This window comes from Tenrec ecaudatus, chromosome 11 (genome assembly GCF_050624435.1).
Source record: "Tenrec ecaudatus isolate mTenEca1 chromosome 11, mTenEca1.hap1, whole genome shotgun sequence".
NCBI classification, from domain to species: domain Eukaryota; kingdom Metazoa; phylum Chordata; class Mammalia; order Afrosoricida; family Tenrecidae; genus Tenrec; species Tenrec ecaudatus.
In genome coordinates, this window is record NC_134540.1 from 123,496,300 (window position 1) to 123,516,267 (window position 19,968).

The following is a 19,968-nucleotide window of genomic DNA, read 5'->3' on the forward strand; positions in this document are numbered from 1 at the left end:
GGGGCGCCCCAGCCCTTATGGTTAGGGAGCCCCGGGCCAGGTGGGACCCAGCCCTTCGGTTTAGGGAGCCACAGGGCTGGGGCGTCCCAGCCCTTAGGCTTTTGGAGCCCCAGGCCTATGGCGCCCAAGCCCTTCGGCTTAGGGAGCCCCAGGGCTGGGCGCCCCAGCCCATAGGCTTAGGGAGCCCATGGCCTGCGGCGCCCCAGCCCTTAGTCTTTGGGAGCCCCAGGCTGGGTGCCCCCCAGCTATTAGGCTTTGGTAGCCCCAGGCCTGGGGCGCCCCAGCCCTTAGGCTGAGGGAGCCCCAGGCCTGGGAGGACCAAGCCCTTAGGCTTAGGGAACCCCAGGCCTGGGGCGCCCCAGCCCATAGACTTTGGGAGCCCCAGGCCTGGGTCACTCCAGCCCTTAGGCTTAGGGAGTCCCAGGTCTGGGCGCCCCAGACCTTAGGCTTTGGGAGGCCCAGGCCTGGGGCGCCCCAGCCCTTAGGCTTAGGGAGCCCAAGGCTTGCGACGCCCCAGCCCTTCGGCTTTGGGGGACCCAGGCCTGAAAAGCCCCAGCCCATATGCTTAGGGAGCCCCAGGCCAGGGACGCCCCCGCCTTTCGGCTTAGGTCGCGCCAGGCCTAGGGCGTCCCAGCGCTTAGGCTTCGGGAGCCCAAGGGCTGCGACGCCCCTGCCCTTAGGCTTAGGGAGCCCCAGGCCTAGGGCGCCACAGTCTTTAGGCTTAGGGAGCCCATGGCCTGGGACGCCCCAGCCCTTCGGCTTAGGGAGCCCCAGTTCTGGGGCGTCCCAGCCCTTAGGCTTTTGGAGCCCCAGGCCTATGGCGACCAAGCCCTTCGGCTTATGGTGCCCCAGGGCTGGGGCGCCCCAGCCCTTAGGCTTAGGGAGCCCATGGCCTGGGGCGCCCCAGCCCTTAGGCTTTGGGAGTCCCAGGCCTAGGGCGCTGCAGCCCTTAGGCTTAGGGAGCCCCAGCCTGGGGCACACCAGCCCTTAGGCTTAGGGAGCCCATGGCCTGGGATGCCCCAGCAATTTGGCTTAGGGCGCGCCAGGCCTAGGGCGTCCCAGCCCTTAGGTTTTGGGAGCCCTAGACCTGGGGCGCCCCTGCCCTTAGGCTTAGGGAGGCCAAGGGCTGCGACGCCCCTGCCCTTAGACTTAGGGAGCCCCAAGCCTGGGACCCCACAGCCCTTCGGCTTATGGAGCCCCAGGCCTCGGGCGCCCCAGCCTTTAGGCTTTGGGAGCCCCAGACCTGGGGCGCCCCAGCCCTTAGGCTTAAGGATCCCCAAGCCTGGGGCCCCACAGCCCTTCGGCTTAGGGAGCCCCAGGCCTGGGGCGCCCCAGTCTTTAGGCATTGGGAGCCCCAGGCCTGAGGCGTCCCAGCCCTTAGGCTTTGGGAGCCCCAGGCCTGGGGCGCCCCAGCCTTTAGGAAGTAGGAGCCCCAGCCTGAGGCGCCCCAGCCCTTAGGCTTTGGGAGCCCCAGGCCTGGGGCACGCCAGCCCTTAGGCTTTGGGAGCTCCAGGACTTAGGCGCCCCAGCCCTTAGGTTTGGAGCCCCAGGCCTGGGGTGCCCCAGCCCTTAGGCTTTGAGAGCCGAAGGGCAGGGGCGCCCCAGCCCTTAGACTTTGGGAGCCCCAGGCCTGGGGTGCCCTAGCCCTTAGGCTTTGGGAGCCCAAGGCCTGGGGAGCCCCCGCCCTTAGTCTTTGGGAGCCACAGGCCTGGGGGGACCCAGCCCTTCGGTTTAGTGAGCCCCACCTGGGGCGTCCCAGCCCTTAGGGTTAGGGAGCCCCAGGCCTGGGACGCCCCAGCCCTTAGGCTTAGGGAGCCCATTACCTGGGGCGTCCCAGCCCTTCGGCTTTGGGAGTCTCAGGCCTGGGGCGCCACAGCCCTTAGGGTTTGGGAGCCCCAGGGTTGGTGCACCCCAGCCTTTAGGCTTTGGTAGCCCCAGTCCTGTGGCGCGCCAGCCCTTAGACTTAGGGAGCCCCAGGACTGGGGCGTCCCAGCCCTAAGGCTTAGGTAGCCCCAGGACTGGGGAGCCCCAGCCCTTAGGCTTAGGGAGCCCATGGCCTGGGACGCCCCAGCACTTCGGCTTAGGGCGCGCCAGGCCTAGGGCGCCCTAGCACTTAGCCTTTGGGATCCGCAGGTCTGGGGCGCCCCAGCCCTTAGGCTTTGGGAGCCCCAGGCCTGGGGCGCTCCAACCACTGGCTTAGGGAGCCCAAGGGCTGCGAAACCCCAGACCTTGGGCTTTGGGAGCCCCAGGACTGGGGCGCCCCAGCCCCTTGGCTTTGGGAGACCCAGGCCAGATGCGCCCCAGCCCTTCGGCTTAGGGATCCCCAGGCCTGGGGCGTCCCAGGCTTAGGCTTAGGGAGCCCCATGCCTGGGGCGCACCATCCCTAAGGCTTATGGAGCCCCAGGCCTGGGTCGCCCCCGCCCTTCGTCTTAGGGCGCGCCAGGCCTAGGGCGCCCCAGCCCTTAGGTTTTGGGAGCCCCAGGCCTGGGGCGCTCCAGCCCTTAGGCTTAGGGAGCCAAGGCCTGGGGCGCCCCAGCCATTTGGCTTAGGGCGCCCCAGGCGAGGGCACCCCAGCCCTTAGGTTTTGGGAGCCCTAGACCTGGGGCGCCCCTGCCCTTAGGCTTAGGGTGCCCCAGGCCTGGGACGCCCCAGCCCTTAGACTTTGGGAGCCCTAGACCTGGGGCGCTCCAGCACTTAGGCTTAGGGAGCCCCATGCCTCGGGCGCCCCAGCCCTTAGGCTTAGGGAGGCCAAGGGCTGTGACGCCCTTGCCCTTAGGCTTAGGGAGCGCCAAGCCTGGGGCCCCACAGCCCTTCAGCTTAGGGAACCCCAAGCCTGGGGCGTCCCAGCCCTTATACTTAGGGAGCCCAGGCCTCGGGCGCCCCAGCCTTTAGGCTTTGGGAGCCCCAGACCTGGGGCGCCCCAGCCCATAGGCTTAGGGAGGCCAAGGGCTGCGACGCCCCTAGCCTTAGGCTTTGGGAGCCCCAAGCCTGGGGCCCCACAGCCCTTCGGCTTAGGGAGCCCCAGGCCTGGGACGTCCCAGCCCTTAGGCTTAGGGAGCCCCAAGCCTCGGGCGCCCCAGCCCTTAGGCTTAGGGAGCCCATGGCCTGGGACACCCCTGCCCTTAGGCTTAGGGAGCCCCAGGCCTGGGACCCCCTCGCCCTTCGTCTTATGGCGCGCCAGGCCTAGTGCGCCCCAGCCCTTAGGCTTTGGATCCCTAGACCTGGGGCGCCCCAGCCCTTAGAATTTGGGAGCCCCAGTCATGGAGCGCTCCAGCCATTAGGTTTAGGGAGCCCCAGGCCTGGGGCGCCCCAGCCCTTAGGCTTAGGTAGCCCAAGGGCTACGACGCCCCAGCCCTTAGGCTTTGGGAGCCCCAGGCCAGATGCGCCCCAGCCCTTAGGCTTAGGGAGACCCAGGCCTGGGGCGCCACCGCCCTTAGGCTTAGTGAGCCCCAGGCCTGGTACATCCCCGCCCTTCGGCTTAGGGCACGCCAGGCCTAGGGGGCCCCAGCCCTTAGGCTTTGGGAGCCCTAGACCTGGGGCGCCCCAGCCCTTAGGCTTAGGGAGCCCCAGGCCTAGGGCGCCACAATCCTTAGCTTTAGGGAGCCCATGGCCTGGGACGCCCCAGCCCTTCGACTTAGGGTGTCCCAGTTCTGGGGCGTCCCAAGCCTTATTCTTAGGGAGCACCAGGCCTGGGGCGCCCCAGCCCTTTGGCTTAGGGAGCTCCAATTCTGGGGCTTCCCAACCCTTAGGCTTAGGGAGCACCAGGCCAGGGGCTCCCCAGGCTTTAGGCTTAGGGAGCCCATGGCCTGGGACGCCCCAGCCCTTCGGCTTAGGGAGCCCCAGTTCAGGGGCCCCCCAGCCCTTAGGCTTTTGGAGCCCCAGGTCTATGGTGCCCAAGCCCTTAGGCTTAGGGAGACCCAGGCCTGGGAAGCTCCAGCCCTTAGGTTTAGGGAGCCCCAGGCCTGGGGCGCCACAGCCCTTAGGTTTTGGGAGCTCCAGTCCTGGGGCGCCCCTTCCCTTAGGCTTAGAGAACCCCAGGCCTGGGGCGCCCCAGCCCTTAGGCTTTAGGAGCCAAAGGCCTGGGGCTCTCCAGCCATTAGGCTTTGGGAGCCCCAGCCCTGGGGAGCCCCAGCCCTTAGGCTTTGGGAACCCCAGGCCTGGGGCGCCCCAGCCCTTAGGCTTACGTAGCCCCAGGACTGGGACGCCCCGCCCTTCGGCTTAGGGCGCGCCAGGCCTAGGGCGCCATAGACTTTAGGCTTTGGGAGCCCCAGGCCTGGGGTGCTCCAGCCCTTAGGCTTAGGGAGCCCCATGCCTGCGGTGCACCTGCTCTTAGGCTTAGGGAGCCCATGGCCTGGGACGTCCCAGCCCTTTGGCTTAGGGCGTGCCATGCCTAGGGCGCCCCAGCCCATCGGCTTTGGGAGCCCTAGACCTGGGGCGCTCCTGCCATTATGCCTAGGGTGCCCCAGGCCTGGGGCGCCCCAGCCCTTAGGCTTTGGTTGCCCGAGACCTGCGGTGCTCCAGCCCTTAGGCTTTGGGAGCCTCAGACCTGGGGAGCCCCAGCCCTTTGGCTTACGGCGCGCCAGGCCTAGGGCGCCCCAGCCCTTAGGCTTTGGGAGCCCTATACCTGGGGCGCCCCTGCCCTTAGGCTTAGGGTGCCCCAGGCCTGGGGCGCCCCAGCCCTTCGGCTTTGGGTGCCCCAGGGCTGGGGCGCCCCAGCCCTTCGGCTTTGGGAGTCCCAGGCCTGGGGCGCCCCAACCCTTAGGCTTTGGTAGCCCCAGGCCTGGGGCGCCCCAGCCCTTATGGTTAGGGAGCCCCAGGCCTGGGGCGCTCCAGCCATTAGGCTTAGGGAGCCCAAGGGCTGCGAAACCCCAGCCCTTAGGCTTTGGGAGCCCCAGGACTGGGGCGCCCCAGCCCATAGGCTTGGGGAGGCCAAGGGCTGCGACGCCCCAGCACCTAGGCTTTGGGAGCCCCAGGCCAGATGCGGCCCAGCCCTTCGGCTTAGGGATCCCCAGGCCTGGGGCGTCCCAGGCTTAGGCTTAGGGAGCCCCATGCCTGGGGCGCACCAGCCCTAAGGCTTATGGAGCCCCAGGCCTGGGTCTCCCCCGCCCTTCGGCTTAGGGCCTGCCAGGCCTAGGGCGCCCCAGCCCTTAGGCTTTGGGAGCCCCAGGCCAGGGGCACTCCAGCCTTAGGCTTTGGGAGCCCCAGCCTGGGGCGCACCAGCCCTTAGGCTTAGGGAGACCATGGTCTAGGACGCCCCAGCCATTTGGCTTAGGGCGCCCCAGGCCTAGGGCGCCCCAGCCCTTAGGTTTTGGGAGTCCTAGACCTGGGGCGCCCCTGCCCTTAGGCTTAGGGTGCCCCAGGCCTGGGACGCCCCATCCCTTAGACTTTGGTAGCCCCAGACCTGGGGCGCTCCAGCACTTAGGCTTAGGGAGCCCCATGCCTCGGGCGCCCCAGCCCTTAGGCTTAGGGAGGCCAAGGGCTGTGACACCCTTGCCCTTAGGCTTAGGGAGCCCCAAGCCTGGGGCCCCACAGCCCTTCGGCTGAGGGAGCCCCAGGCCTGGAGCGTCCCAGCCCTTATGCTTAGGGAGCCCAGGCCTCGGGCGCCCCAGCCTTTAGGCTTTGGGAGCCCCAGACCTGGGGCGCCCCAGCCCATAGGCTTAGGGAGGCCAAGGGCTGCGACGCCCCTACCCTTAGGCTTTGGGAGCCCCAAGCCTGGGGCCCCACAGCCCTTCGGCTTAGGGAGCCCCAGGCCTGGGGCGTCCCAGCCCTTAGGCTTAGGGAGCCCCAGGCCTCGGGCGCCCCAGCCCTTAGGGTTAGGGATCCCATGGCCTGGGACACCCCAGCCCTTAGGCTTAGGGAGCCCCAGGCCTGGGACGCCCTCGCCCTTAGGCTTTGGGAGCCCCAGGCATTGAGCGCTCCAGCCATTAGGCTTAGGGAGGCCCAGGCCTGCTGCGCCCCAGCCCTTAGGCTTAGGGAGCCCCAGGCCTGCTGCGCCCCAGCCCTTAGGCTTTGGGAGCCCCAGGCCAGATGCGCCCCAGCCCTTAGGCTTAGGGAGCCCCAGCCTGGGGCGCACCAGCCCTTAGGCTTAGGGAGACCATGGCCTAGGACGCCCCAGCCATTTGGCTTAGGGCGCCCCAGGCCTAGGGCGCCCCAGCCCTTAGGTTTTGGGAGTCCTAGACCTGGGGCGCCCCTGCCCTTAGGCTTAGGGTGCCCCAGGCCTGGGACGCCCCAGCCCTTAGACTTTGGTAGCCCCAGACCTGGGGCGCTCCAGCACTTAGGCTTAGGGAGCCCCATGCCTCGGGCGCCCCAGCCCTTAGGCTTAGGGAGGCCAAGGGCTGTGACGCCCTTGCCCTTAGGCTTAGGGAGCCCCAAGCCTGGGGCCCCACAGCCCTTCGGCTGAGGGAGCCCCAGGCCTGGAGCGTCCCAGCCCTTATGCTTAGGGAGCCCAGGCCTCGGGCGCCCCAGCCTTTAGGCTTTGGGAGCCCCAGACCTGGGGCGCCCCAGCCCATAGGCTTAGGGAGGCCAAGGGCTGCGACGCCCCTACCCTTAGGCTTTGGGAGCCCCAAGCCTGGGGCCCCACAGCCCTTCGGCTTAGGGAGCCCCAGGCCTGGGGCGTCCCAGCCATTAGGCTTAGGGAGCCCCAGGCCTCGGGCGCCCCAGCCCTTAGGGTTAGGGATCCCATGGCCTGGGACACCCCAGCCCTTAGGCTTAGGGAGCCCCAGGCCTGGGACGCCCTCGCCCTTAGGCTTTGGGAGCCCCAGGCATTGAGCGCTCCAGCCATTAGGCTTAGGGAGGCCCAGGCCTGCTGCGCCCCAGCCCTTAGGCTTAGGGAGCCCCAGGCCTGCTGCGCCCCAGCCCTTAGGCTTTGGGAGCCCCAGGCCAGATGCGCCCCAGCCCTTAGGCTTAGGGAGACCGAGGCCTGGGGCGCCACCGCCCTTAGGCTTAGTGAGCCCCAGGCCTGGGATATCCCCGCCCTTCGGCTTAGGGCGCGCCAGGCCTAGGGGGCCCCAGCCCTTAGGCTTTGGGAGCCCTAGACCTGGGGCGCCCCAGCCCTTAGGCTTAGGGTGCCCCTGGCCTAGGGCGCCACAATCCTTAGCTTTAGGGAGCCCATGGCCTGGGACGCCCCAGCCCTTCGGCTTAGGGTGTCCCAGTTCTGGGGCGTCCCAAGCCTTATTCTTAGGGAGCACCAGGCCTGGGGCGCCCCAGCCCTTTGGCTTAGGGAGCTCCAATTCTGGGGCTTCCCAACTCTTAGGCTTAGGGAGCACCAGGCCAGGGGTGCCCCAGCCTTTAGGCTTAGGGAGCCCATGGCCTGGGACGCCCCAGCTCTTCGGCTTAGTGCGCGCCAGGCCTAGGGCACCCTAGCACTTAGCCTTTGGGATCCGCAGGTCTGGGGAGCCCCAGCCCTTAGGCTTTGGGAGCCCCAGGCCTGGGACGCTCAGCCATTAGGCTTAGGGAGCCCAAGGGCTGCGAAACCCCAGCCCTTGGGCTTTGGGAGCCCCAGGACTGGGGCGCCCCAGCCCATAGGCTTGGGGAGCCCAAGGGCTGCGACTCCCCAGCCCCTAGGCTTTGGGAGTCCCAGGCCAGATGCGCCCCAGCCCTTCGGCTTAGGGATCCCCAGGCCTGGGGCGTCCCAGGCTTAGGCTTAGGGAGCCCCATGCCTGGGGCGCACCAGCCCTAAGTCTTATGGAGCCCCAGGCCTGGGTCTCCCCCGCCCTTGGGCTTAGGGCGCGCCAGGCCTAGGGCGCCCCAGCCCTTAGGCTTTGGGAGCCCCAGGCCTGGGGCGCTCCAGCCTTAGGCTTAGGGAGCCCCAGCCTGGGGCGCACCAGCCCTTAAGCTTAGGGAGCCCATGGCCTGGGACGCCCCAGCCATTTGGCTTAGGGCGCCCCAGGCCTAGGGCGCCCCAGCCCTTAGGTTTTGGGAGCCCTAGACCTGGGGCGCCCCTGCCCTTAGGCTTAGGGTGCCCCAGGCCTGGGACGCCCCAGCCCTTAGACTTTGGTAGCCCCAGACCTGGGGCGCTCCAGCACTTAGGCTTAGGGAGCCCCATGCCTCGGGCACCCAAGCCCTTAGGCTTAGGGAGGCCAAGGGCTGTGACGCCCTTGCCATTAGGCTTAGGGAGCCCCAAGCCTGGGGCCCCACAGCCCTTCGCTTAGGGAGCCCCAGGCCTGGAGCGTCCCAGCCCTTATGCTTAGGGAGCCCAGGTCTTGGGCGCCCCAGCCTTTAGGCTTTGGGAGACCCAGACCTGGGGCGCCCCAGCCCATAGGCTTAGGGAGGCCAAGGGCTGCGACGCCCCTACCCTTAGGCTTTGGGAGCGCCAAGCCTGGGGCCCCACAGCCCTTCTGCTTAGGGAGCCCCAGGCCTGGGGCGTCCCAGCCCTTAGGCTTAGGGAGCCCCAGGCCTCGGGCGCCCCAGCCCTTAGGCTTAGGGATCCCATGGCCTGGGACACCCCAGCCCTTAGGCTTAGGGAGCCCCAGGCCTGGGACGCCCTCGCCCTTAGGCTTTGGGAGCCCCAGGCATTGAGCGCTCCAGCCATTAGGCTTAGGGAGCCCCAGGCCTGCTGCGCCCCAGCCCTTAGGCTTAGGGAGCCCAAGGGCTACGACGCCCCAGCCCTTAGGCTTTGGGAGCCCCAGGCCAGATGCGCCCCAGCCCTTAGGCTTAGGGAGACCCAGGCCTGGGGCGCCACCGCCCTTAGGCTTAGTGAGCCCCAGGCCTGGGACATCCCCGCCCTTCGGCTTAGGGCGCGCCAGGCCTAGGGGGCCCCAGCCCTTAGGCTTTGGGAGCCCTAGACCCGGGGTGCCCCTGCCCTTAGGCTTAGGGTGCCCCAGGCCTGGGACGCCCCAGCCCTTAGACTTTGGTAGCCCCAGACCTGGGGCGCTCCAGCACTTAGGCTTAGGGAGCCCCATGCCTCGGGCGCCCCAGCTCTTAGGCTTAGGGAGGCCAAGGGCTGTGACGCCCTTGCCATTAGGCTTAGGGAGCCCCAAGCCTGGGGCCCCACAGCCCTTCGATTTAAGGAGCCCCAGGCCTGGAGTGTCCCAGCCCTTATGCTTAGGGAGCCCAGGCCTCGGGCGTCCCAGCCTTTAGGCTTTGGGAGCCCCAGACCTGGGGCGCCCCAGCCCATAGGCTTAGGGAGGCCAAGGGCTGCGATGCCCCTACCCTTAGGCTTTGGGAGCCCCAAGCCTGGGGCCCCACAGCCCTTCGGCTTAGGGAGCCCCAGGCCTGGGGCGTCCCAGCCCTTAGGCTTAGGGAGCCCCAGGCCTCGGGCGCCCCAGCCCTTAGGGTTAGGGATCCCATGGCCTGGGACACCCCAGCCCTTAGGCTTAGGGAGCCCCAGGCCTGGGACGCCCTCGCCCTTAGGCTTTGGGAGCCCCAGGCATTGAGCGCTCCAGCCATTAGGCTTAGGGAGCCCCAGGCCTGCTGCGCCCCAGCCCTTAGGCTTAGGGAGCCCAAGGGCTACGACGCCCCAGCCCTTAGGCTTTGGGAGCCCCAGGCCAGATGCGCCCCAGCCCTTAGGCTTAGGGAGACCCAGGCCTGGGGCGCCACCGCCCTTAGGCTTAGTGAGCCCCAGGCCTGGGACATCCCCGCCCTTCGGCTTAGGGCGCGCCAGGCCTAGGGGGCCCCAGCCCTTAGGCTTTGGGAGCCCTAGACCTGGGGCGCCCCAGCCCTTAGGCTTAGGGTGCCCCTGGCCTAGGGCGCCACAATCCTTAGCTTTAGGGAGCCCATGGTCTGGGACGCCCCAGCCCTTCGGCTTAGGGTGTCCCAGTTCTGGGGCGTCCCAAGCCTTATTCTTAGGGAGCACCAGGCCTGGTGCGCCCCAGCCCTTTGGCTTAGGGAGCTCCAATTCTGGGGCTTCCCAACTCTTAGGCTTAGGGAGCACCAGGCCAGGGGCGCCCCAGCCTTTAAGCTTAGGGAGCCCATGGCCTGGGACGCCCCAGCTCTTCGGCTTAGGGAGCCCCAGGTCAGGGGCCCCCCAGCCCTTAGGCTTTTGGAGCCCCAGGCCTATGGTGCCCAAGTCCTTAGGCTTAGGGAGACCCAGGCCTGGGAAGCTCCAGCCCTTAGGTTTAGGGAGCCCCAGGCCTGAGGCACCACAGCCCTTAGGTTTTGGGAGCTCCAGTCCTGGGGCGCCCCTTCCCTTAGGCTTAGAGATCCCCAGGCCTGGGCGCCCCAGCCCTTAGGCTTTTGGAGTCCCAGGCCTATGGCGCCCAAGCCCTTCGGCTTAGGGAGCCCCAGGGCTGGGGCGCCCCAGCCCATAGGCTTAGGGAGCCCATGGCCTGGGGCGCCCCAGCCCTTAGGCTTTGGGAGTCCCAGGCTTGGTGCACCCCAGCTATTAGGCTTTAGTAGCCCCAGGCCTGGGACGCCCCAGCCCTTTTGCTTAGGTAGCCCCAGGTCTGGGGCGCCCCAACCCTTAGGCTTTGGGAGGCCCAGGCCTGGGGTGCCCCAGCCTTTAGGCTTAGGGAGCCCAAGGCTTGCGACGCCCCAGCCCTTAGGCTTTGTGAGCCCCAGGCCTGAAAAGCCCAAGCCCTTAGGCTTAGGGAGCACCAGGCTGGGGCGCCACAGCCCTTAGGCTTTGGGCGCCCCATGCCTAGTGGGTCACAGCGCGTCGGCTTAGGGAGCCCCAGGCCTGGGGCGCACCAGCCCTTAAGTTTAGGGATCCCTGGCCTGGGGCGCCCCAGCCCTTAGGCTTAGGTAGTCCCAGGCCTGGGGCGCCCCAGCCCTTAGGCTTTGGGAGCCCCAGGCCTGGGGCGCCCCAGCCCTTAGGCTTTGGGAGACCAAGGCCTAGGGCGCCCCAGCCCTTAGGATTTGGGAGCCCTAGGCCTAGGGCGCCCCAGCCCTTAGGCTTTGGGAGCTCCATTCCTGGGGCGCCCCATCCCTTAGGCTTTGGGAATCCCAGGCCGGGGCGCGAATGCCCTTAGGCTTTGGGAGCTCCAGGCCTGTGGCGCACCAGTCCTTAGCATTTGGAGGCCCCGGACTGGGGCGCCCCATCCCTTAGGCTTTGGAAGCCCCAGGCCTGGGCCCCCCCAGCCTTTAGGCATTGGGAGCCCCAGGCCTGGGGCGCCCCCGCCCATAGGCTTTGGGAGCCACAGGCCTGGGGGGACCCAGCCCTTCGGTTTAGTGAGCCCCAGTCCTGGGGCGTCCCAGCCCTTATGGTTAGGGAGCCCCACGCCTGGGATGCCCCAGCCCTTATGCTTAGGGAGCCCATGGGCTGGGGCGCCCCAGCCCTTACGCTTTGGGAGTCCCAGGCCTGGGGCGCCACAGCCCTTAGGCTTTTGGAGCCCCAGGCTTGGGGTACCCCAGCTCTTAGGCTTTGGTAGCCCCAGACCTGGGGCTCCCCAGCCCTTAGACTTAGGGAGCCCCAGGCCTGGGGGGACCCAGCCCGTAGGCTTCGGGAGCCCCAGGCCTGGGGCGTCCCAGCCATTAGGCTTAGGTAGCCCCAGGCTTGGGGCGCCCCAGCCCTTAGGCTTAGGGAGGCCATGGCCTGGGACGCCCCAGCATTTCGGCTTAGGGCGCGCCAGAACTAGGGCGCCCCAGCCCTTAGGCTTTGGGAGCCCCAGGACTGGGGGGCTCCAGCCATTAGGCTTAGGGAGCCCAAGGGCTGCGACGCCCCAGCCCCTAGGATTTGGGAGCCCCAGGACTGGGGCGCCAGAGCCCTTAGGCTTAGGGAGCCCAAGGGCTGCGACACCCCAGCCCTTAGGCTTTGGGAGAACCAAGCCAGATGCACCCCAGCCCTTAGGCTTAGGGAGCCCCATGCCTGGGGCGCACAAGCCCTAAGGCTTAGGGAGCCCCAGGCCAGGGACGCCCCCGCCCTTCGGCTTAGGGCGCGCCAGGCCTAGGGCGCCCCAGCCCTTAGGCTTTGGGAGCCCCAGGCCTGGGGCGCTCCAGCCCTTAGGCTTAGGGAACCCCAGCCTGGGGCGCACCAGCCCTTAGGCTTAGGGAGCCCATGGCCTGGGACGCCCCAGCCTTTTGGCTTAGGGCGCGCCAGGCCTAGGACGCCCCAGCACTTAGGTTTTGGGAGCCCTAGACCTGGGGCGCCCTGCCCTTAGGCTTAGGGTGCCCCAGGCCTGGGGCGCCCCAGCCCTTAGGCTTAGGGAGCCCCAGGCCTCGGACGCCCCAGCCTTTAGGCTTTGGGAGGCCCAGACCTGGGGCGCCCCAGCCCTTAGGCTTAGGGAGGCCAAGGGCTGTGACGCCCCTGCCCTTAGGCTTAGGGAGCCCCAAGCCTGGGGCCCCACAGCCCTTAGGCTGAGGGAGCCCATGGCCTGGGTCGCTCCAGCCCTTAGGCTTAGGGAGCCCCAGGCCAGGGACGCCCCCTCCCTTCGGCTTAGAGCGCGCCAAGTCTAGGGGACCCCAGCCCTTAGGCTTTGGGAGCCCTAGACCTGGGGTGCCCCAGCCCTTAGGTTTTGGGAGCCCCAGGCATGGAGCGCTCCAGCCATTAGGCTTAGGGAGTCCCAGGCCCTGGGCGCCCCAGCCCTTAGGCTTAGGGAGCCCAAGGGCTACGACGCCCCAGCCCTTAGGCTTTGGGAGCCCCAGGCCAGATGCGCCCCAACCCTTAGGCTTAGGGAGACCCAGGCCTGGGGCGCCACAGCCCTTAGTCTTAGGGAGCCCCAAGCCTGGGACACCCCCGCCCTTCGGCTTCGGGCGCGCCAGGCCTAGGGCTCCCCAGCCCTTAGGTTTTGGGAGCCCTAGACCTGGGGCGCCCCAGCTCTTGGGCTTAGGGTGCCCCAGGCCTGGGGCGCCCCAGCCCTTAGGCTTAGGGAGCCCAAGGGCTGCGACGCATCTGCCCTTAGGCTTTGGGCTCCCCGGCCTGATGTGCCCCAGCCCTTAGGCTTAGGGAGCCCCAGGCCTAGGGCGCCACAGTCCTTAGCCATAGGGAGCCCATGGCGTGGGATGCCCCAGCCCTTCGGCTTAGGGTGTCCCAGTTCTGGGGCGTCCCAACCCTTATTCTTAGGAAGCACCAGGCCTCGGGCGCCCCAGCCCTTCGGATTAGGGAGCCCCAGACCTGTGGCGTCCCAGCCCTACGGCTTAGTGCGCGCCAGGTCTAGGGCGCCCCAGCCCTTAGGCTTTGGGAGCTCCAGTCCTGGGGCGCCCGATCCCTTAGGATTTAGAAGCCCCTGGCCTGGGGCGCGAATGCCCTAAGGCTTTGGGAGATCCAGGCCTGTGGCGCACTTGTCCTTAGCATTTGGAGGCCAAGGCCTGGGGCGCCCCAGCCCATAGGCTTTGGGAGCCCCAGCCCTGGGGCGCACCATCCCTAAGGCATTGGGAGCCCCAGGCCTGAGGCGCCCCAGCACTTAGGCTTTGGGAGCCCAGGCCTGGGGCACGCCAGCCCTTAGGCTTTCGGAGCCCCAGGACTTAGGCGGCCCAGCACTTAGGCTTTGGGAGCCCCAGGCGTGGGGCACGCCAGCCCTTACGTTTTGGGAGCCACAGGGCTGGGGCGCCGCAGCCCTTAGGCTTTGGGAGCCCCAGGCCTGGAGCGCCCCAGCCCTTAGGCTTGGGAGTCGAAGGCCTGGGGCGCCCCAGCCCATAGGCTTTGGGAGCCCCAGGGCTGGGGAGCCCCCGCCCTTATGCTTTTGGAACCCCAGGCCTGGGGCGCCCCAGCCCTTAGGCTTACGGAGCCCCAGGCCGGGGACGCCCCCGCCCTTCGGCTTAGGGCGCGCCATGCCTAGGGCGCCCTAGGCCTTAGGCTTTGGGAGCCCCAGGCCTGGGGTGCTGCAGCCCTTAGGCTTAGGGAGAACAAGGCCTTGGGCGCCCCAGGCCTTAGGCTTTGGGAGCCCCAGGCTTGGAGCGCTCCAGCCCTTATGCTAAGGGAGCCCCAGGCCTGGGGCGCAACAGCCCTTAGGCTTAGGGTGCCCCAGACCGGGGCGCCCCAGCCCTTAGGCTTAGGGAGCCCCTGGCCTGGGGCGCCACAGCCCTTAGGCTTTGGGAGCCCCAGGCCTGGGGCACCCCAGCCCTTAGGCTTTGGGAGCCCAAGGCGTGGGGCGCCCCAGCCATTAGGCTTATGGAGCCCCTGGCCTGGGGCGTCCCACCCCTTTGGCTTAGCGAGCCCCAGGCATGGGGCACCCAGCCCTTAGGCTTAGGTAGCCCATGGCCTGGGACGCCTCTGCCCTTCGGCAACGGCGCGCCAGGCCTAGGGCCCCCCAGCCCTTAGGCTTTGGGAGCCCTAGGCCAGTCGCGCTCCAACCCTAAGGCTTAGGGATCCCCAGGCCGGGGCGCCCCAGCCCTTAGGCTTAGGGAGCACAAGGCTTGAGGCTCACCAGCCCTTCGGCTTAGGGAGCCTCAGGCCGGAAGCCCCCAAGGCCTTAGGCTTAGGGAGCCCCAGGCCTGGGGCGCACCAGCCCTTAGGCTTAGGGAGCCCCACGCCTGGGGCACCCCAGCCCTTAGGCTTTGGAAGCCCCAGGCCTGGGGCACCCCAGCCCTTAGGCTTTGGGAGCCCAAGGCCAGGGGCGCACCAGCCCTTAGGTTTTGGGTGCCCCAGGCCTGGGGCGCTCCAGCCATTAGGCTTAGGGAGCCCCATGCCTGGGGCGTCCCACCTCTTAGGCTTAGCGAACCCCAGGCATGGGGCGCCCCAGCCCTTAGGCTTAGGGAGCCCATGGCCTGGGGCGTTCCAACCCTAAGGCTTAGGGATCCCCAGGCCGGGGCGCCCCAGCCCTTAGGCTTTGGGAGCCCCTGGACAGGGGCATCCCAGCCTTAGGCTTTGGGAGCCGCAGGCCTGGGGCGCCCCAGCCCTTAGGGTTTTGGAGCCCAAGGCTTGGTGCACCCCAGCCCTTAGGCTTTGGGTGCCACAGGCCTGGGGCGCCCCAGCCCTTAGGCTTAGGGAGCCCATGGCCTGGGATGCCCCAGCCCTCCGGCTAGGGTGCGTCAGGCCTAGGGCGCCCCAGCCCTTGGGCTTTGGGAGCCCCAGGTCTCGGGCGCTCCAGCCCTAAGGATTAGGGAGCCCCAGGCCTGGGGCGCCCCAGCCCTTAGGCTTAGGGAGCCCAAGGCTTGCGACTCCCCAGCCCTTCGGCTTAGGGAGCCCCTGGCATGGGGCGTCCCAGCCTTAGAATTGGGAGCCCCAGGCCTGGGGCGCCCCAGCCCTTAGGCTTTGGGAGCCCAATGCCTGGGGCGCACCAGCCCTTAGGCTTTGGGAGCCCAAGGCGTGGGGTGCCCCAGCCCTTAGGCTTTGGGAGCCCCATATTTGGGGCGCTCCAGCCCTAAGGCTTAGGGAGCCCCAGGCATGGGACGCCCCAGCCTTTAGGCTTAGGGTGCCCCAAGCCTGGGGCGCCCCAGCCCTTAGGTTTTGGGAGCCCCAGACCTGGGGCACTCCAGCCCTTAGGCTTAGGGAGCCCCAGATCTGGGGCGCCACAGCCCTTAGGCTTTGGTAGCCCCAGGCCTGGGGCTCCCCAGCCCTTAGGCTTAGGGTGCCCCAGACCGGGGCGCCCCAGCCCTTAGGCTTTGGGAGCCCCAGTCCTGAGGCGCCCCAGCCCTTAGACTTAGGGAGCCCAAGGTTTGCGACGCCCCTGCCCTTAGGCTTGGGAGCCCCAATCCTGATGCGCCCCAGCCCTTAGGCTTAGGGAGCGCCAGGCGCTGGGCACCACAGCCCTTAGGCTTAGGGAGCCCATGTTCTGGGGCGCCACAGCCCTTAGGATTTGGGAGCCACAGGCATGGTACGCCCCAACCCTTAGGTTAGGGAGCCCCAGGCCTGGGGCTCCCCAGCCCTTAGGCTTTGAGAGCCCCAGGCCTGGGGCGCCCCAGCCCTTAGGATTTGGGAGCCCCAGGCATGGTACGCCCCAGCCCTTAGGCTTAGGGAGCCCCTGGCTTGGGGCGCCACAGCCCTTAGGCTTTGGGAGCCCCAGGCCTGGGGCGCCCCAGGACTTAGGTTTGGGAGCCCCTGTCCTGGGGCGCCCCAGCCCTTCGGCTTAGGGAGCCCCTCATGGGGCGGCCCAGCCTTAGGATTTGGGAGCCCCAGGCCTGGGGCACCCCAGCCCTTAGGCTTTGGGAGCCCAAGGCCTGGGGCGCCCCAGCCTTTAGGCTTTGGGAGCCCCAGGCGTGGGGCGTCCCACCCCTTAGGCTTAGCGAGCCCATGGACTGGGACGCCCCAACCCTCCGGCTAGAGTGCGCCAGGCCTAGGACGCCCCAGCCCTTGGGCTATGGGAGCCCCAGGCCTGGGGCGCTCCAGCCCTCAGGCTTAGGGAGCCCCAGGCCTGGGGCGCCCCAGCCCTTAGGCTTAGGGAGCCCAAGGCTTGCGACTCCCCAGCCCTTCGGCTTAGGGAGCCCCTGGCATGGGGCGTCCCAGCCTTAGAATTGGGAGCCCCAGGCCTGGGGCGCCCCAGCCCTTAGGCTTTGGGTGCCCCAGGCCTGGGGCGCCCCAGCCCTTAGGATTAGGGAGTCCCTGGCCTGGGGCGCCCCAGCCCTTAGGCTTTGGGAGCCCAAGGCCTGGGGCGCCCCAGCCCTTAGGCTTTGGGAACCCCAGGCCTGGGGCGTCCCAGCCCTTAGGCTTAGGGAGCCCCTGGCATGGGGCGCCCCAGCCCTTAGGCTTAGGGAACCCATGGCCTGGGACGCCCAAGCCCTTCGGCTAGTGCGCGCCAGGCCTAGGGCGCCCCAGCCCTTAGGCTTTGGGAGCCCAAGGCGTGGGGTGACCCAGCCCTTAGCCTTTGGGAGCCCCAGACCTGGGGCGCTCAAGCCCTAAGGCTTAGCGAGCCTCAGGCCTGGGGCGCCCCAGCCCTTAGGCTCTGGGAGCCCAAGGCTTGCGACTCCCCAGCCCTTAGGGTTAGGGAGCCCGAGGCCTGGGGCGCCCCAGCCCTTAGGCTTAGGGATCCCTGGCCTCTGGCGCCCCAGCCCTTAGGCTTAGGGATCCCTGGCCTCTGGCGCCCCACCCCTTAGGCTTTGGGAGCCCCAGGCATGGGGCGCCCCACCCCTTAGGCTTTGGGAGCTCCAGGCTTGGGGCGCCACAGCCTTTAGGCTTGGGAGCCCCATGCCTGTGGCCCCCCAGCCCTTTGGCTTTGGGAGCCCCAGGCCTGGGGTGCTCCAGCCCTTAGGCTTAGGGAGCCCCAGGCCTGGGGCGCACCATCCCTTAGGCTTAGGGAGCCCATGGACTGGGACGCCCCAGCCCTTCGGCTTACGGCGCGCCAGGCCTAGGGCGCCCAAGCCCTTAGGCTTTGGGAGCCCCAGTCCTGGGTCGCCCCAGCCTTTAGGCTTTTGGAGCTCCATCCCTGGGGCACCCCAGCCCTTGGGCTTTTGGAGCCCCAGGCCACGGGCACCCCAGCCCTTACGCTTTGGGAGCCCCAGACCTGGGGCGCTCCAGCCCTAAGGCTTATGGAGCCCCAGGCCTGGGGCGTCCCAGCCCTTAGGCTCTGGGAGCCCAAGGCTTGCGACTCCCCAGACCTTCGGCTTAGGGAGCCCCAGGCCTGAAGCCCCCCAGCCCTTAGGGTTAGGGAGCCCCAGGCCTGGGGCGCCACAGACCTTAGGCTTTGGGCGCCCCAGGCCTACGGTTTCCCAGCCCATAGGCTTTGGGCGCCCCAGGCCTACGGGGTCCCAACCCTTCGGCTTAGGGAGCCCGAAGCCTGGGGCGCCCCAGCCCTTAGGCTTAGGGATCCCTGGCCTGGGGCGCCCCAGCCCTTAGGCTTAGGGAGCCCCAGGCATGGGGTCCCCCATCCCTTAGGCTTTGGGAGCTCTAGGCTTGGGGCGCCACAGCCTTTAGGCTTGGGAGCCCCAGGCCTGTGGCTCCCCAGCCCTTAGGCTTAGGGAGCCCCAGGCCTGGGTCGCCCCAGCCTTTAGGCATTTGGAGCTCCATCCCTGGGGCACCCCAGCCCTTGGGCTTTGGGAGCCCCAGGCCTGGGGCACCCCAGCCCTAAGGCTTTGGGAGCCCCAGGCATGGTACGCCCCAGCCCTTAGGCTTTGGGAGCCCCAGGCCTGGGGCGCCCCAGCCCTTAGGCTTAGGGTGCCCCAGACCGGGGCGCCCCAGCCCTTAGGCTTTGGGAGCCCCAGGCCTGGGGCGCCCTAGCCCTTAGGCTTAGGGAGCCCAAGGGTTGCGACGCCCCTGCCCTTAGGCTTGGGAGCCCCAGGCCAGATGCACCCCAGTCCTTAGGCTTAGGGAGCGCCAGGCTCTCAGCGCCACAGCCCTTAGGCTTAGGGAGCCCATGGCCTGGGGCGCCCCAGCCATAGGCTTAGGGAACCCATGGCTTGGGACGCCCCAACCCTTCGGCTTAGGGAGCCCCAATCCTGGGGTTCACAGCCCTTAGGCTTTGGGAGCCCCAGGCCTGGGGCGCCCCAGCACTTAGGCTTTGGGAGCCCCTGTTCTGGGGCGCCCCAATCCTTCGGCCTTGGGAGCCCAAGGCCTGGGGCGCTCCAGCCCTTAGGTTTAGGGAGCCACAGTGCTGAGGCGCACCAGCCTTAGGCTAGGGGAGCCCATGTCCTGGGACACCCCAGCCCTTAGACATAGGGAGCCCCAGGCCTGGGGGGACCCAGCCCTTCGGGTTTGGGAGCCCCAGGCATGGTACACCCCAGCCCTTAGGCTTAGGGAGCCCCTGGCCTGGCGCGCCCAAGCCCTTAGGCATTGGGAGCCCAAGGCCTGGGGCGCCCCAGCATTTAGGCTTTGGGAGCCGCAGGCCTGGGGCGCTCCAGCCCTTAGGTTTAGGGAGCCCATGGCCTGGGACGCCCCAGCCCTTAGGCTTAGGGTGCCCCAGGCCTGCGGAGACCCAGGTCTTAGCCTTTGGGAGCCGCAGGCCTAGGGCACTCCAGCTTTCAGGCTTAGGGAGCCCAAGGGCTGTGATGCCCCTGCCCTTAGGCTTTGGGAACCCAAGGCTTTGGGCGCCCAAACCTTAGGCTTTGGGAGCCCCAGGACTGGGGCTCTCCAGCCCGTAGGCTTAGGAAGCCCCAAGCCTCGGGCGCACCAGCCCTTAGGCTTAGGGAGCCCATGGCCTGGGATGACCCAGGCCTTCGGTTTAGGGCGCGACAAGCCTTGGGCGCCCCGGCCCTTAGGTTTTGGGAGCCCCAGGCCTGGCACACCCCAGCCCTTAGGCTTAGGGTGCCCCAAGCCTGGGGCGCCCCAGCACTTAGGCGTTGGGAGCCCCAGATCTGGGGCGCCACAGCCCTTAGGCTTTGGGAGCCCCAGGCCTGGGGCGCCCCAGCCCTTAGGCTTAGGGTGCCCCAGACCGGGGCGCCCCAGCCCTTAGGCTTTGGGAGCCCCAGGCCTGGGGCGCCCCTGCCCTTAGACTTTGGGAGCTCCAGGCTTGGGGCGCCACAGCCTTTAGGCTTGGGAGCCCCATGCCTGTGGCCCCCCAGCCCTTTGGCTTTGGGAGCCCCAGGCCTGGGGTGCTCCAGCCCTTAGGCTTAGGGAGCCCCAGGCCTGGGGCGCACCATCCCTTAGGCTTAGGGAGCCCATGGACTGGGACGCCCCAGCCCTTCGGCTTACGGCGCGCCAGGCTTAGGGCGCACCAGCCCTTAGGCTTTGGGAGCCCCAGGCCTGGGTCGCCCCAGTCTTTAGGCTTTTGGAGCTCCATCCCTGGGGCACCCCAGCCCTTGGGCTTTTGGAGCCCCAGGCCACGGGCACCCCAGCCCTTACGCTTTGGGAGCCCCAGACCTGGGGCGCTCCAGCCCTAAGGCTTATGGAGCCCCAGGCCTGGGGCGCCCCAGCCCTTAGGCTCTGGGAGCCCAAGGCTTGCGACTCCCCAGACCTTCGGCTTAGGGAGCCCCAGGCCTGAAGCCCCCCAGCCCTTAGGGTTAGGGAGCCCCAGGCCTGGGGCGCCACAGACCTTAGGCTTTGGGCGCCCCAGGCCTACGGTTTCCCAGCCCATAGGCTTTGGGCGCCCCAGGCCTACGGGGTCCCAACCCTTCGGCTTAGGGAGCCCGAAGCCTGGGGCGCCCCAGCCCTTAGGCTTAGGGATCCCTGGCCTGGGGCGCCCCAGCCCTTAGGCTTAGGGAGCCCCAGGCATGGGGTCCCCCATCCCTTAGGCTTTGGGAGCTCTAGGCTTGGGGCGCCACAGCCTTTAGGCTTGGGAGCCCCAG